This window comes from Onychomys torridus, chromosome 4 (assembly GCF_903995425.1).
Source record: "Onychomys torridus chromosome 4, mOncTor1.1, whole genome shotgun sequence".
NCBI lineage: Eukaryota > Metazoa > Chordata > Mammalia > Rodentia > Cricetidae > Onychomys > Onychomys torridus.
The window spans coordinates 53,501,621-53,520,233 of record NC_050446.1 but is presented as its reverse complement, the minus strand read 5'-3'; the positions used below and the strand labels follow the sequence as shown (position 1 = coordinate 53,520,233).

At 44.5% G+C, this 18,613-nt stretch overlaps 1 protein-coding gene across 11 annotated transcripts in view; it reads right to left on the bottom strand.

The window, feature by feature from the left end:
- The window catches only part of Osbpl6 (oxysterol binding protein like 6), a 195,688-nt gene that overhangs the window by 145,890 nt on the left and 31,185 nt on the right, over nucleotides 1-18,613 (bottom strand). For 9 of the 11 annotated variants that reach the window (XM_036186038.1, XM_036186042.1, XM_036186043.1 and 6 more), the window contains exon 2: nucleotides 4,304-4,375. The exons of the other annotated variants lie outside the window; for them this stretch is intronic. The gene's annotated coding sequence lies outside the window, so the exon portion shown is untranslated. The remainder of the gene's footprint in view (nucleotides 1-4,303; nucleotides 4,376-18,613) is intronic. 11 annotated transcript variants of the gene reach the window in all.

Below are 18,613 nucleotides of genomic sequence, written 5' to 3'. Positions count from 1 at the left end.
GACCAAAGCAAGACCAAATACCAGGTGGGTATACTCCAAACTCTACACCTCCATGTCTTGTCAAAAAGCTCTTCAGATCTCCAATTCCTTCCAACTTTGTTGACTGCCAGCACATTTCTTTCTCTTGGGCTGTTTCCACTCCCTGTTAGCAGCTTTCCTTGGCAAGTCTCCCATGACTCTGGCATCTCTAACATCTCGGGGTCTCCAAGGCAATCCAGGCTTCAACTTCACAGCTTCATACAATGGCCTGTCTAGGCCTCCATTCAGGGACACCCTTGATACATGCCTGGCCTCAGCGACTTTTCGTAGTCTCAGGGGCAAATTCCATAGCCTTTTTCTTCTGTCCTTAACTCCAGAACCACGTGGCCGAAGCTGTCAAGTTCTGCTGTTTGCTGGGGCTGGTATATGACCCCCTTGTTTAATTACATCTTCACCAGCTTTCTGTCCTTCACTGCCTAAACGTGGCTATCCTTAAACTCGCTCTGTAGACCAGGCTGGCCTCAAACTCAGAGATCCACCAGCCTCTGCCTTCCCAGTGCTGGGATTAAAGGTGTGCACCACCACACCTGGCTTCAAGCTTTTTTTTAAATTATTATTTTATTTTATAATTAATTTAATTTTACATATCAGCCACGGATTCCCCCGTCTTCCCTCCTCCCACCACCCAGTCTCCCCCCCCCCCCCCATTCCCACCTCCTCCAAGGCAAGGTCTCCCCTGGGGAGTCAGTCCAGCCTGGTAGACTCAGCCAAGGCAGGTCCAGTCTCCTCCTCCCTATACCAAGGCTCAGCAAAGTGTCCCAGCATAGACCCCAGGCACCAAAAAGCCAGCCCGTGCACTAAGGACAGGTCCTGGCTCCACTGCCTGGGGGCCTCCCAAACAGTTCAAGCTAATCCACTGTCTCACTTATCCAGAGGGTCTGATCCAGTTCCATGTGGGCTCCTCATCTCTCGCTCATACACTCCGTCCTCTCTCTCGCTGATTAGACTCCTGGAGCTCCACCAAGGGCTCGGCCATGGATCTCTGCATCTGCTTCCATCACACACTGGATGAGAGTTCTATCATGACAGCCAGAGTGTTGGGCCATCCGATCACCAAAGCAGGTCAGCTCAGGCACTCTTTCGACCATTGCCAGTAGTCTGTAGTGGAGGTATCTTCAAGCTTCAAGCTTTTAATTCCTTTTCACAAGCTGACAATTTAGCTGGGTGGGATCTTGCCCTGAGGTCACCACTCTCTTTATCCCATTTCTTAATTTGTTTATCTCCTTGAACACAAGACAAGGGAGCTAATCCCTTCCACTTTCTGGTGCCCCTTTCATCCTCAAACATTTTTCCTTGCTCAGCCTGCCCCTTTTCATCATAAATCTTCATTAGAGTTAACACTAAAAACCACACAACAGAGTCTATACTAGGGTGTTTTGGAGAATTCCTCTGCAAAGGGAATCAATCAAAAACTCTTCACTTTTGCCTCAGGCAAACTTTTGGGACAAGGGTAAAAAGCAGCCACATTTTCCACCAAAATATCACAAGAATGATTTCTAGTCAATATAATAAAATTCTTCTCCTCTGAAACCTCTTGAGCCAGCCCGCTATAGTTTAAATCATTATCAGCACCATTGTCTTCCATGCTCCTACTAGTATAGGCCATTAATTAAGTAGTGCTTAAACCAGTCCATTGCTTTCCTAACCCAAAATACCAAAGTCCATACTACTCCAAACAAAAGCATAGTCTGGCCCATCACAGCAATACCCCAGTCCTTGGTACCAACTTCTATCTTAGTTAGGGTTTCTATTGCTGTGAAGAGACATCATGACCATGGCAACTGTTAGAAAGGAAAACATTAAATTGGGGTGGCTCACTTATAGATATGAAGTTCAGTCCATTATCATCATGGTGGGACATGGCGGCACGCAGGCAGACATGGTGCTGGAGAAGCAGCTAAGTGTTCTACATCTTGCAGGCTCCAGGAAGTGAACTGAGACACTAGGAGGTATCATGAGCATATATGAGACCTCAAAGTCTGCCTCTATGGTGACGCACTTTCTCCAACAAGACTACACCTACTCCAACAAGGCCACACCTTCTAATAGTGCCATTCCCTTTGAGGGTCATTTTCTTTCAAACCACCACTATATATATATACACATTCTGTAAGTTCTGTGACTCTAGAGAACCTTGACTAACATAATGTTCTTGTTTACTTATTAGTAAATCTCATACATTAGCTGTACCATGCCATAAACCTTTTTATTGATAGGATGATCAGCCAAAACATGCTTAGAAAACCAGAGTTTATAAAAAGAACCATGGAGTCTTATCACTGGGAGTTAGTGAAAGCAGAAAGACAAGACCTTTTTAAAAATAAGTGGAACTATTTTGTGTTTAACTGACATGTAGATAACCAACTGGACATACCCAAAGGCAAAAAGACACGAGAGCTTGGGTTTATCTCTAAGGAAGAATCTACAAAGATTATTGACATTTGGGAGCAGAACAGGACAAAGGAAGAGAGCTGAGGGCCTGTACAGGGTGGGGGCCTGCAAACGAAAAGTACTGAAGAGAACAGATCTAAAGGAGATAGTTAAAGAACAGCGAGGCGACTCTAAAGACTTCATAAGATGGATACCACATGATGAGGTCATCGTTTCAGATATCACCCTCAGTTAAGGAACTGAGACGGCCACTCACTGAGTTTGGCCACATACTCACTCAAAAGTACAGAACTCTGACAGCATTTTTCAATAGGAGGCTTTGTCAGGTGACTACATCAGGACTGGGTGAATGGAGCAGTACACAGAGACATAGAGTGTGAGGACACAGGGGAACTGATGATGATGATGATGATGATGATGATGGGATGAGAGGAAGGTGGTAGTGGATGGAGCAACTCGGTTTGCACTGGGTATCAACAGGGGTGACATGGCCCCTTGATGGGCATTAGCAATGCAATCTGGAGACATTCTGGTTATCTCAACTCCAGGGTGCTACTAACATTTGGTGAGCAGAGGCCATCGTTACTGCTTAACATTCTGCTGTGTGCAACATGGTCCTTGCAGCACAGGATTATCCACCCCATAGTATCAACAAGTGGCAAGGAAAAGCCCTGCTTGAAAGGGTCTGAGAGCTTTGACTATTTCCCCGTGGTGAGAGGTTACCAAGTGGAAGTTTCAAGAAATGAAGATGAATCATGATCCCACTGCCCAGGGGGCCCCTAAACAGTTCAAACTAAACAACTGTCTTACCTATCCAGAGGGCCTAGTCCAGTCCTATGGGGGCTCCACAGCGATCGTTCCACAGTTCATACGTTGCCACTAGTTTGGCTGGCCGTCTCTGTACATTTCCCCATCGTGATCTCGATGCCCCTTGCTCATACTATCCTTCCTCTCTCTCATCAATTGGACTCCTGGAGCTGGGCCTAGTGCCCGGCTGTGGATCTCTGCATCTGCTTCTATCAGTCCCTGGATAAAGGCTCTATGATGACAGGGTAATCATCCATCAGATCACTGGAGTAGGCCAGTTCAGGCACCTTCTGACTATTGCCAGTAGTATAAGGTGGGGTCATCCTTATAGATTCCTGGGAACTTTCCTAGCACCCTGTTTCTCCCTATTCCCATGATGTCTTCATTTATCATGGTATCTCTTTCCTTGCTCTCCCACTCTGTCCCTGTTCCAGCTGGAACCTCCTGTTCCCCACCCCTGATGCATGAGCCAGCTTTTTGGAGCCCAGTGCCTATGGTGGTACACCTTGCACAGCCTTGGTGCAGGGAGGAGGGGCTTGGACCTGCCTCAACTGAATGTACCAGGCTCTGCTGACTTCCCAAGGGAGAGTCCCTAGCCTTGGAGGAGGTGGGAATGGGGGGAGGGGAAGGCTGGGGGGGGAGCAGAAGGAGGGACGAGAGAAGGAATCTGTGGCTGGTATGTAAAATGAATAGAAAATTTCTTAATAATAAAAATTTCTTAATAATAATAAAAAAAGAAATGAGGATGAACAAGTGATAAATCGGTGCCTATCAAAATGGGGAGGCCTCTGACTGATGACAGAGACCGACCGGGCGGGGGTGAGAACCAGAGAAGAAAAGTCCTTTTGCTTGAAACCAGAGGGATCAAAGCAGGAACAGTAAGATCGCTGAGAAGTAGGGATTCTAACAAAGAAAATGGCCAAGAATTCTTACCTGATGACCTTGATCATATCAGTGAAGCAGGGGGAATGCTAAAAAGATGTGGGGGAGGGGAGGTCCTGAGAGAGGACTTCCTAGGGAACAGCCCCAAAGCAATCAATGAGAGGAATGTGAAAAGATTAACTACCTGGGAGGTCTCGTGGGGGCGAGTCATCCACGGAGTGTTTGGAATATCTTCAGGTAAAAGGCTGGTTTAGTCCTGTAGTGGAAAACAGAGTGTCTTAGTATTTTCAAAGGTCGGCATTGGCAGGGTGGCTCAGCAAAGAAAATGAGAGATGTCACACTAGACACTTCCACTGAGTTCATTAACTTGAAGCACAAGGTAAGGCATGAGAGCAAGACCACAAGGAATGAGGCTGAGGGCTACAGTCAGGGCAGGGGCAGGCTGGACCAAAGGAAAATGAAGGACAAAGGGTTGGAATGCTTAGGTCATATATGGTCATTGTTGGATGTCGAATCTTAAATGATAAGTTACTTCAGATCATCATTTAAGACAAAGTCAAGTGTCTAATTGGCTGTAGACACATCTTACAGGGCGTACTCAGGCATCTTGGATGGCACCATATTGAACACTTTTGTACCAGTGTCAGTCCTGGGGAGCTGCCTATTTACCAAGTTTCTTCTTAGGTACACCAGTCATATTTAGCCCAGATCCCTGGGTCTAGTCACAGAGCACACCAGTGGCATGGTCATCTGCAGTTCCTGAAGACTTGGGTAATAATGATTAGCCAAGTAATCATTATCTCTGTCACCAGGGCCAGCATAAATTCACAGAACTGAAACCACGACCACCCTGGAAGAGCTTCAAGTGAAACCATATCCCAGTAGAATGGGTGCCTAACATCCATCATTGTAAGACAGACATCATGCACACAGCCGCTGCTGAATCAGCTTCCCTTACTTCCCATCCTAACCCTACTGACTAAACAATGTAGACATAAATGCCACTAAACGATATTCATTTTATAATTTTTCAAGAGCAACATATGAAAACCATACGTCTACCCCATCATCCTCTTAGCTGCCAGCACAACACTTGCTGCAGCATGCTCTATCACCGGAAAGGGAATTTTTGATTTTGCAAAGGACTGTGGCAATTAGAAACACGGACTGAATAGAAGCAAGTGTTCGGCTCGAAAGATGAAAGGCAAACCTCACGAAAAGAGGGAGCTCAGCCAGGAAACCGCTCTCAGTACAAGTGTGAGGTCCTGAGTCGAACCCCTCAGACACATGAAAAACCAGCTGGCAGTATGCACTTATAACCCTAGAAATGGGGAGGGGGAAACAGGTGTGTCTCTGGGCCTGGTGCTCAGCCTGACCTAACCTAACCGGCAAGCCCTGGTCTCAGTGAGAGAACCTGTCTCAAAAGTCAAGGTAGATGGCTCCTAAAAGATAACACCTAAGGTTGACTCCTGGCCTCAGCAGACACACAGAAATAATATTAGTAATAATAATTAAACCAAAGGTCTCTTAAAGAGAATAAAAATGAGTTATTGACTGAGAGAGAAATATTTTCGTGTATGAACAGTTCTGTAGGTGATGCCAGTATCAATTTCCTGATATTTACCTTATTTTAGTTACAATATTCTGACATTGTTATGATGTTATCTTTACAGGAAGGTGAGTGACGGACATGCAGGGCTTTTTTGTGCAATTTTTGGGTACTTTCTTCCAAATCTGTAATTATTTTAAAACAAAACATGTTAAGCACACACACAGGTAACTCACTGCAGACAAGGCAGTCTGAACTAGACCAAGGCTAGCGATTCACAAGCTGGGACATCTTTAGGAATGCCAACTGGAACTGGAATTCTCTCCAGCTTCCTCTTAAGATGCAAGAGCGAATGTTGTCAGCACGTATGGCTTCCAGTCCCAAAGTGTTATTGTGACAAACACAACAGAATATTCAAATGAATGATATGACTTCAGGCACATACAATAATGAGCTTCAAGGAATATTATGAATATACGTCTATTTTCCTTACTTAAGCTCCTGAGCGATCATTCAGTCTTGAAGACTGTATGATTCGCATTATTAAAAAGCTGAATAAAGTAATTTACCCTGCTATTTTAAGAACAGGAGAAAAGCCATCATAAGAGAACTATGGTTATGTCAGTACATGAAATGTGCTTGCAAGAGTATTTTCAGTCTCTAGAATTGTGCCTACTGGGAATAACAGGATTAATGATGATTGTCAGTATGTTTAAAAAAAAAAAATAGAACCTCCACACTTCAAGATAACATGCTAAGTTCGATGCCTAAGAGGCTCAGCTTAACACTCACAGCAACCCTAGTGGTAAGTACAGCTAGTAACAATGCCAGTAGGATGGAAGATGCCAAAGCCCACCGTTCCTGCATGAACAGGTCCTCCAGAACGCTCTGAAGATACGAGAGCATGGACACTGGCTTCTGCTGAGGTCTTTCACGAAAGAATGTAACAACTAACTAAAGTAACGAAGTCCACATAATTCCAGTAATTATAAATGAATTAGGGAGCCCCGTGCTTGCCTACGCAGAAGCCTCAACAGATTCAGAGGAAGCAACTCTAATGAAAGCAGGCTCAGAAAACCCCACTGCAAGCTTCCAGACAGCTAGGCCATCCCTCAGGGCCTGGAAATCCATCGTGGGAAGTCATCTCACTTTTACTGTGTATGTCATTGCTAAAGCCAATGCAAGGCTTCTGTCGCTGTTTTTCATTTCTTCCCATTTCTATGCTTGGAATATTGAACATGTTTCTGGAGTCAGCTGTTTTGAAAATACAATTGTAAAAAGAGGAAAATAACACTTTATACTTCTCAGTACTGTGAAGATAAATACATTCCAGTTTGTACATGATAGATTGTTCTCTCTGGCTCATGAGTAGAACTCTTTCTGTAACTGACAACAGTACTGTTTGCATTTTGGGTCATCTGACAGTTAAGGTGCTCTGAGTCCTTCTGGAGAGGTCAGGAGAACTTGACAAGATCCCCTGAATCCAGGAGCAGCTCTGCCCTCCAAGTCTACAGCGCAGAAGGGAAAGGGGTACCGATGAGCATTGTTTCTCAAAGACAAATTGAAAGCTGTTAGTTCAGAATTCTGTTCTGGGCAGAGGAGCGGCCCTGATGTTGCGGTTATAAAGAACAACATACAGATTGGCAGAATGGTTCAGTTGGTAAAGTACTTACAGGCAAGCATTAGGTCCTAAATTCCATCCCAGCACCAACATAAAAAGCTGGCTACAGCAGTGTATGCCTATAATCCCAGCACTGAGGATTGGGGCGGCAGACACAGGAGGGTCCTGGGGCCTTCTTGGCCAGTGAGCCTGGGCAAATCACTGAGCTCCCTGTCTCAAAACATACGGCAGGAGAGCAACTGAGGAAGATCCCCAATTCTGACCTCCAGCCTCTTCGTGCGTGAGAACACACATGTACACACACAGAAATATGCACATATGCACACAGCGGCAAACTCATGTATGTGAGCTGAAGGCAGTGGGAAAAAGGTACAGCAGGTGATGCTGAAACCCTAACAGTAAGGAGCTAGGTAACTTAGCTTCTTCACCAAAAAGAAATAGCACGGGGCTGCACAGATAGCAAAAGCACTGGCTGCTCTTCCACAAAACCTGGGTTCAATTCCCGGCACCCACATGATAGCTCATAACTGTATGTAATTCCAATTCTAGGGGATCTGGCACTCTCACACAGACATACATGCACACAAAACAAAATTAAATAGCAATGCTAACTAATACAGGTAACTAATGTTACCTATAATGAAGGTGCTACAGATTTGGCCATTACAAATACCGTACAATATTAGTACTATTATTCAGCTTCACTTACAGGAGGAAACTAAGGCTCAACAGGTTCCATGACTTGTCTGGTATCACACAGCTGGGAAAGCCAATGCTAAATTTTAAATGCAAGCACTTAGAATCGAAAGCTTCCCCATCTCCTCAGTCATGGTGCCCTACACTCTTAGTTACTTCCCACTTCATCCTCTGAAGTCAAGGAACTCATCTGGAAGCATGGTAAATTATTGATACATTAATTTCAAAGCTATATATCTCTATAGAATATTGATATATCTTAGACTAGATTCCAGAATAAGCCAACAAACAGGAAAACATGTTAACTGTATAAGAAAATGCCTGGGAACTCTTCAAATAGAAGAAAGCCATACTATTATTTTGCCTGCGACATAAAAAAAGGTAGTGCTTTACCTCGTTTAAGTGTTTAATAAAAATAAACATAGGAGCGGTTTAAGAACACCAAGATGATCGTAACGACACGAAGATTTAAATAATGCAAGAGCATAGTCCTGAGTGTGAAGCCAGCCCCAGCTCCATTGCAGATAAATAAAATCGCTTACTAGATCTGGAGAGACCCAAAGGGTGCTGGAGGCAGTGAAGATGCTGGGAAAGAACCGCTTATGTACCGGTGTGGGCAGACGTGTACACAGAGATTCACTAAGGCTCAAACTATAAGACAGAGGGTGGAGACTACTGAAATACTCCTTGGCAGGCGCTTGGCAATTACCATAGTCTGTCAAAATGCTTGTCTGGAGGCTGGGAAGAAAGTTCAGTCAGTAAAGAGCTTGTCTTGCAAGCTTGAGAAGTTGAAGAAGTTAAAGAGCTGGGTGTGGTTGCTTAGGCTCGTGATCCCGGGGCTGGGGAGGCAGAGATGGAGATCTCTAGGGCTTGTAGCCTGACGTCAAAAAGACAAGGTGGGCCGGGCGTTGGTGGCGCTCGCCTTTAATCCCAGCACTCGGGAGGCAGAGCCAGGTGGATCTCTGTGAGTTTGAGGCCAGCCTGGGCTACAGAGAGAGTTCCAGGAAAGGCGCAAAGCTACACAGAGAAACCCTGTCTTGAAAAAACAAAACAAAAAAAAAAAAAAAAAAAAGAAGACAAGGTGGTTAGTGTGTAAGGAATGAAAACCAAAACTGGACCTCTGACCTGCACTCACACACACACACACACACACACACACACACACACACAGAGAGAGAGAGAGAGAGAGAGAGAGAGAGAGAGAGAGAGAGAGAGAGACTCATACATAAGGTATTTCTTGCTGTAAGTTGCCAAGAAAGAGCAAACTATAAAGTTGTACAAAAGTCTAATACCAACTTCTTAGTATTTATGGTCTAGGTAGTTGGTTACAGTAAAACATTAATTGTTATTATCTCTGCAGAGTAGGTCTGGGACAGTTACACTTGTCTTTTATTTTTCTTTATTATCTTATATGCATTCAAGTACATGCACCACATGCAGAGACCAGGAAAGGGCACCAGATCCCCTAGAACAGCTGACTGTGAGCCACCATGTGGGTGCTGGGAACGAAGCCCAAGTCCTCTGCAGCAGCAGCCAGTGCTCTTCACAGCGGAGTCATCTTGCCAGCTTCAGTTAGACTGGTCTTTGAATAATTACACCCAGAGCTAAGGTCTACTCCAACACAATGCTGCACACACAGCCGTCTCTGCTTGAAAGAAAGTGATCAGGGGCTGATAATGGTGACTTAGGGATGGGACATACATCCTAGCCACCTTAGGTATCCCTAGTTCATGTATTTGAATTTTCCAAATCCTCTGCTACATGCGACCAGCCACACTGAGCTCAATCCTTACCCAGTCTCGACTGTTCCCCATCCATGCTCTAAGAGCACTAGCCCCATCCCATCCTTAGTATAGGAGCCAGTTAAACACCTTAGCACAGAAAAGACACGAAACACAAGTTAGTCTATGCCAGTTTCAAATCTGAAATGGTTTTCTAATTTGTGGAAATAACAAGAAAGTTATGTTTCTATGATTCCGAATGACATCATTCTGATTCCAGAAAGAAAAAAAAAATCACTCCTGATTCACTCAGACTTTAGTGGGGACTGTAGCCAAAGAACAATGTCGGTTCCTCAAAGCCGTTATCCAACTCCTCACACACATACCTGCTTCAGGGGGAAATATACGTGTGTGTGTGTGTGTGTGTGTGTGTGTGTGTGTGTGTGTGTGTGAAACTGCCTGTTTTTCAGAAAGCTTCGACATCTTTCTTCCTTCTCCACACACTGTTGCTTGGATATCGCTGTTGCTTTGAGACAGGGTGTCTCCATGTTTCTCAGAATGGCCTTGAACTCTCTTGGAAGAACAGGCAGCTAGATGACCCACCTGTCTTAGCACCCAGGCTGAGAACACAGGCACACAGCACCGCACCTAGCCCCAGTAATTATCACCCGGAAGTTTTTCTAAGCATGACTTTTTAGCCTATATTGCACCGTGGCGTTTCCTTGGGCGCACTCTTATTGGTGACCTTGACTTGGGGCACGCGCTTCAGTGCGATCTCCCCTGCCTCTCTTCTACCCTGTTACCTTCACTCTCCTCTCCTTCCTTCCCTGATTCATCTTCAGGTTGTGACACACTCTCCCGCCCCCAAGCATGAACAGAGTACCCTAAAATGCACAATTGTACTCCTGCTGCTATGCTGGGGACAGAGTTCATCTCTTCAGATGTGGTGCTCCCCCTGGGATTCGGGTTATCCTTGGGGCACCCGATTGAAGGCAATGGAGGTTGCCCGGGCAACCACTCCAAATGGTCCTAGGATGTGTGGCAAGTCCGTTTTCCACAGCCTGATATGAAGGTCACACTAGCCAGCCCTGTGACAGCTGAAGGTGAAGTGCCTGTACAGTCAGCCACCAGCTGGCAAGAACATCCATCAAGAGGCACTCAATAACATTTGCATAACCATAAAGCTGTCAGCTCCCCAAGGCCACAAGGAGCCTGCAAAGGGACTACCGCAAAGAACCAAAGATGGTAGACTGGAGGCTGAGTAACAGTCGGTGTGTGCGATGAAAGCACTTAAGAACACTTCAAAAACGACCAGATGGAATTCAGGGGCTATGCCGGTCTGTATTCTCTGGTGATTTAAGTACAGGTCTACCTGATAAATAAGCTGGAGGGTCTGGAAAGAGTTGCAATGCACCCTTTTACTTCCTATAATTTCTCTAGATGAGACACATTTAGAATGTTAGTCTCAAATAGCAAAACCCAATAATGCAGAATACTTACTTGCCCACTAAATTGTTAGCCCCTGACTAAATCGCAATCAAAACTCAAATCCAGTAGGGGAAGAAATCAGCAAGACAGAGAGGCACTGCAGATGCCTAGTATGTGTGCTCACAAAACTGTAAGCTGAAGGAAGGATGTCTCTGCAGGAAAAAAAATATGAAAAGAACACTCAGTGGCTGATTTACCACAAATACACATGGTCGACACTATACAGAAAAATGCCCTGTCTAGATTTAAGATGTGTTTTAATACAACTGATATGGTTGCTCAGGCATGTAAGCCTAATACTTAAGTAACTAAAAGATGGAAAATGTTGTGTGTTCAAGGCCAGCCTAGACTACAAAATGAGTTCCAGGATAATCTGGGCTACAGAATGAGAGACTCTATCTCAAAACAACCAACACACACACACACACACACACACACACACACACACACACACACACACACACGACTGACAAGAATATACTTCTGGGAGAGCAACCTGATAACAAATCTCAAAAGCTTCAATATATGTGTAGCAGGAATCTTAAAGAGTCTTATTAATAAAAACAAACCTGAGACCAGTTATTGGGGTGAATGCTGGAAGATCAGAGAAGCAGAACAAGCCACAGCTTCCTCACCTTGACAGTTCCTCAGCTGATCCTGTTTCCTCAGACTGGAGGCCTCTCAGCTGAACTGTACTGCTCAAAGCCTAAAAGCTTAACCCGCCAAAAGCTTCTAGTTTCTGGTCTTCATGCCTTATATATCTTTCTGCTTTCTGCCATCACTTCCTGGGATTAAAGGCTCACTTCTTGGGATTAAAGGCATGCGTCACCATGCCTGGCTGTTTCCAATGTGGCCTTGAACTCACAGAGATCCAGAGGGATTTCTGCCTCTGGAATGCTTGCTGTGGATATCGCTCTGTGTAAATAAAGTTCTGATTGGCCAGTGGCCAGGCAGGAAGTATAGGCGGGACAAGAGAGAATAGAATTCTGGGAAGTAGAAGGCTGGAGAGACACCGCCAGCCGCCGCCACGAGAAACAACATGTAAAGACACCGGTAAGCCACAAGCCATGTGGCAAAGTATAGACTAACAGAAATGGGTTAATTTAAGATAGAAGAAGTAGATAACAAGACGCCTGCCTCGGCCATACAGTTTCTAAACAATGTAAGTTTCTATGTGCTTTCTTGGTTGGGTCTGAGCGACTATGGGACTGGTGGGTAAGAGATATTTGTCCTGACTGGGCCAGACAGGAAAACTCTAACTACAAATGCTAGGATTAAAGGCATGTGTGCCACCATTTTCTAGCCTCTGTATCTAGTGGCTGTTCTGTATTCTGACCCCAGATAAGTTTATTAGGATGCACAATATTTTGGGGAACACAATACCACCACATATATGTAATACTTTGGAAGGTCATCTCAAAACCAGACTCAAACAAGCACACAACCATATGTCCAAAGACGTTCTCTATAGCAAGGGTTGTTAAGGAGACTGCAGGACACCACCTGTGTGTCCGGCAAATCCCTGCAGCCACTGAAAATGATGATAAACATTTAGTACCCACACAGGAACTCTCGTAAAGGGAGAGATTTATGACAAGTAGCATGTGGAGCATAGCATGATTCCATTTCTATGGTTCTTAAGAATGTAAATTAGGAAGTGAAGGGGATCTGTATACTTAACACAAAATTTTATTTCAGGATAGTGGAATGGTGAGTAATTTTTATTTCTTATATTCGGGTCTGATCTTAATTTTTTCTGCCATGAATAAAAATTACTTATAATAATAGTTACATTTTAAATGTTAAAAAGAAATTATAATTTATTTTTGTGCACACAAAGACACTTATTTCTAACCCAACTTTTGCTTTTGGCCCAAATCATAAAATCATGCTGTAATAGCAATGTCTCTACGACTAGAACACAGGAGGTTGAAGGACATCTCTGCATTTGAAGTAAAGAGATGAACCGGGGATTAAAAATGACATCACCAGCATCAAGTCCTGGAAGCCAGGTCAGTGGCTGGGAAAGCTGCAGCCTGAGGCATGGGGGTGGTGATCCCCAACATCATAAGGGAAGCAAGACTGCCTGGGGCTGGCTGAGGATGGTTACAGACCACCTCTGGCCACAGCATCCACAAAGCAGACCGCTAGGGTGACAAGCTGGTGATGTGGCAAAGACAGGCTCCACGAGTGTGTGGCTTTCAAATGCAGTGTTCTGACATCCCCAGTTAGGGAGGAGATGGACAGCTGGAGACAGTTTGAACACTGTGCCTAATGGTGCAGATTTGACCTCAGGAAAGCAAAGCCGTTTATTTCTACCTGCTTTGACACATAAAATAGCGAATACTTGTTACTCTGCATTGCATCAGCAATGGTGACATCGTGGCTTGAATCAGTCACAATTATCTCTCTCTAAACGAAGCTTCCTCCTTGCCAATTCAACTTGTGGCTCTTTAAGATCCAACTCTATCTGGCTGCTCAACACTGGTGACTTTTTTGTTTGTTTGTTTTTCGAGACAGGGTTTCCCTGTGTAGCTTTGCACCTTTTCTGGAACTCACTTGGTAGCCCAGGCTGGCCTCAAACTCACAGGGATCCTGGCTCTGCCTCCTGAGTGCTGGGATTAAACGCGTGCGCCACTACTGCCTGGCAACACTGGTGACTTTTTAGAGGAAATCACCGTTAGGGACATTTAAGTGTACTAACTTGGAGAGCGGGTGGGAAAATCAGTGGAAAATGTTGAACACACACAAAGCAAACAAAGGTTCAGGGGCAAATAATTACTCTTGGAGTTCAATTTCCATTTTTAATAAATCATGCACATAGCTTCCTCTACCCTTACAGGAAGTTTCCATTTGGTTTCACTTAATAATGGCAATGCCTTATTAAAGGGCTGGACTTTACCTTCACGATGAAGTCCTTCAGATACTGGTACATGCTTATTATACACCCTAGTGATGTTTTTTTTCCCTACACTAAAATGATTGACAGTAGCCTATCCTACCCCAACATCAATTCTTCATTTTTTATGTTTTATTAGCATACATTAATTATACATACTACTGAGCTTCATTGGACATTTTTATGCATGTGTATGTTATTTCAATCATATTCACCCCATTTTCTTGACTCCTCCAATTCTCCCTGACCCCTTTCTCTTCCCAATAGTCACATTTCTGCTTTTATAGATTTTGTGGTTTTTTCCCATGACCTAATGATTTTCATTACAGTTGCTTACGAGAGCATGGTAAGGGGTTATCCACAGGAGTATGGGCACCTTATCAGTGGTTATACCACTGGAGACAAGGGCTCTCCCTCCCTCAGCAACCATAAGTTGCCTATAGCTCTTCAGAGAGGAATGGGGCCCTCCGAGTCCCTCCTCTCAATTCTGGTGTGCACCTGCCCACCTCCCATTTTCAATATTTGCTAAGAAGTCACACTTCAAACTGCAACATACCACAGGGATTTCCAGAGACTAATTTGTAGTGGTTACAATTTGCATTCTATGTGAATAGTCTAGCCTCAATAGCCAATCCCAGGATGGAGAGGAAACAAAGAGAATCTTCACCACAGAGGGTCCTTGAGCAATGTGGTGGGCTGAAAAGTCAATTACCTCTGCACTAAACCCATCATAAAGCCAGTTCTGAGGCAGACCCTGGCTTAATGGATACCACCATCCAGTGTTCCCAAGACAGCAATTTTTGTCAGATGCTCTCCATATTCAGTCCAGTCCAGCCATAGGCTGTGAAAGCAGTCTCCCATGTAACATGTCTGCAGCGTCCTAAAAACCCAAAACCAACAGAGAAAGCACCCTTAGGAGCTAATCCTAATGTCAGCAACATAAGCCACATAAGCATAGCTGTGTGCACCCCTCAACCAAGAATGTCTCTGCAACACCACACACAGCACCTTCAAAAGAAAAAGATGTTTTCATTTATTTCGCTCTCCCAAACTGAACAGGAATATAAACCTCGGAGAAGTATTTGCCCAATAGTTCTAATTCCTGCATTTTTCTCTGAAACCAAGTAAGAGTAAATAAATAAATAAGCAATATATAAGCAGTGGTTTGAATTCCAAGCAGAGCTTTGTTGTTGTTGTTGTTGCTTTTTTAAATCAGGGATATACTTCCATTAATCTAATTTGGCCAACCAGACCACAGAACTTGGCTTCTTTTTTTTTTTTTTTTTTTTTTTTTTTGGAGCTGAGGATCAAACCCAGGGCCTTGTGCTTGCTAGGCAAGCGCTCTACCACTGAGCTAAGTCCCCAACCCCAGACAGAACTTGGCTTATTAAGCTGGTGTTCTGGAGCATTCCAGCATGCTGCTCGGTGCATGCCCCCGGCACTGCCACACTGCTGTTACTATGTTGGGATTAGATGAGAACAGAGGCACAGCCAAGGTAGGAGCTCGTCCTCTGTAACTCTCTCTGCCCTCCCTCCTAGGCACTCCAAGATCAAAATCCACTCAGCATGTGAGCGTACAATTCCAATTCCAACACTCAGGATGCTGAGGCAGGAGGAGGATTGCAGATTGAGGCCAATCTGAACTATAGCATAAGACCTCATCTCAAAAGCAAAACTAAACCTCATGCCTCCCGGAGTGAACTGTATTGGCAAGTCTCTGCAATCTCCAGACTGCTACTTGGGGACATGTCCTGAACTAGTTAGTCACCTTGAAGTAGCTCTGGTGGCCGTGGGATAAAGCAGATGTGCTTTCTGAAATGGCTCCATCCTGACAGGACTTAACTGTCCTCAGTTCAGCATGAACCGAGGGCAACATGCCACAATGTCACTAGCTGCTCCTGACATGTGAGATTTACCACCGGAATATAAAATGGGTCTTGGATTTAACAGCACATAATTAGTTACTGTGACTTGCCAGCATTGAGGTGGGGGGGGGGGGATGGGATGACGGGATGACTCTCGGCAGCCACGTGCACTGGTGATACATAACCATTTGCCAAGGCCCTGCCATTTAGAGCAGGGCATCTAATTCAGTTCCCTCCCCCACGTGCTGGCCCAATAAGCAGGACAAGACTCACTACTGCAGACTTCTTAATGCTTCTCATCTAAGTGACACTCAGCCCTAACAGTACTCTGCAGAACCCAGTTGTGGGGATAATAGCTGTGACAGGAATACAGGAATGAGTTTTGTTGCTCATCTTTGAGCTGAGCTTTGGATCAGTCTTTTTTTTTTTTTAGTTCTGTGCCTCCATTTTCTACTCTATAAAATGGGAGTCAAACACATCCTCCAAAATGTTGCTGTCAGGAGTGAGCATATGAAGATACAGAATGCAACCAGCACAATCCTTGGCCTGTAGCAACCAGCCAGCATGTGAGAGCTACTAATACGACCTCATTTATTATAGATTGTTCTAATTCTAACTGCATGTCTTACAGATTGGCCTTCTCGTCAATGAAGATATACAGTGGGGGAAATACTACGATCATTATGGCTACTCGAGGGCAGGGACACAGAACTCTGGGGCGTGAGACAAGTCAGATGCTCAGCAGATAAAAGGATGTGAGCAAAGAATTGTTTTACCGGATGGTAAGAATAAGGCAGGGCTTTTAAATATGGGGGAGGAGCAACAAGAGGCCAGAGTGTAAGAGGAAAGGAGAAAGAAGCCAGGACCCTGGAAAGAGATGCCAGGTGTCCAGGAGATAACTGAGAGACCAGGAAACAAAGGAAAAACAGGGGGGTGGTCCTTCCCGTTACCAACCAGAAGACCTGGATGAAGACTTCCACCAATACCAGTAAAGCGTCTGAAACAAGGCCACCTGTCCAGCAAACCCTGTGCCATTAATTAATAGTTTATACATTTATACCATTTTTCTCTTTTAAAAATTAACAATGGCATTTTTGTCTCCATTAGCCCAAAGAAGGACTCACCCAATGGAGCAGGTCATACACTGTTACCCCAAATTCACATTTGAGGACAAAGACCCAGGAAACTAAACTGTGTACAGATGGGTCATGTAGGCATTTTCTACTCAGAAAGCAAAATCGTTAAGGCCTTCCAAGCTTCTTTAAAAGGCTGGTTGGCTTTTTATAGCAGGAATAAACTCTCTTAGTTTAGTCAAAAATAAGGGAAAGTAACATTTGTTTGGATTTCAGAAAAGCATTTGTACTTGTAAACTTCATCCCGAAACTTCTTCAGACTTGCACATGAACTGTCAAACAGCAAAGGTCACCCGTGTCCCTTTAATCCAAACTCACCCAAAGCTTGATCAGCGGTCCCAGGGCCATGGGAGAATGCTCAGTGGGTAAGAGTGTTTGCTCTGCAAGTATGAGGACCTGAGTTCAAATCCCCAGAACCCATATTAAAAAGCGGGCATGTCTGTGTGTGTTTGTAACTCAAGCCCTGGAAATGTCTTAGGGTTTCCATTGCTATGATACACCACCATGACCAAAAGAAGGAGGGGAGGAAAGGGTTTATTTCAGCTTATACTTTCAGGTCACACTGAAAGAAGACAGGTCAGGAACTCAAGGCAGAAACCAAAGCAGAAGCCATGGAGGAACTCTATTCACTGGCTTGTTCCCCATGATTTGCTCGGCCTGCTTTCTTACACCATCCAGGATCACTTGTCCAAGGGTTGTGCTTCCCACGGTGAGCTGGTCCCTCTTACATTAATCATTAATCAAGAAAATTCCCTACAGACTTACCTACAGGCCAATCTTACAGAGACATTTTCTTAATTAAGATTCCCTTAGTTCTTTCTCAATATGTCCAGAATTGACAAAAATCAACCAGCACAGTGGGGCGGAGTGAGAGACACATAGGGACTGGGGCTTGTGGGCTAGTCACTCTAGTGGAATCTGCAAGCTCCCAGTTCGGGAAGAGACCCTGTCTCAAGGCAATAAAGAAGACACTCAATGTTCTGCTCTGGCCTCCAAGTGCATGCACCTGTGCATGGACCCACCACACACACACTCATAACAAAAATTATTCTGTCCAGCATCATTCATTATATTTACCTGCCACTGTCATGCACCTTTTTCAATTCCAAACAGATCTATGGCCCTTCCCTGAGCTTTCTAACTTAAAAAAAAAGAAGAAAGAAAATCAATTTTGAAATCATTTAAATCTTATTTAAAGTTGCAGGATTGGCACAAAGAAGACAGGAGTTTCTCTGTCTCCTTCACCTTGGCAACTGGTTCTTCAGTACTTAGCACTCTCCTAAGCCACTAGCCAGTGAACTGTGGACAGGACACCTGCATATTCCAGTGTCCAGTTCATGAAACACGGGCTCTCTCAGATAGGACAAGCATCTGAGCAACCCCATGAGTAAATGAACATGGATAAAGTATCATTATCCAAGCTACAGATGCCAGTTGTCTGGTCCCAACAATAGCTTTAATCCGAGATTTTAGGGTAGAATCCAAAAGCACGTGTTGCAAGTATGTTATCTGTCCTCTTCAG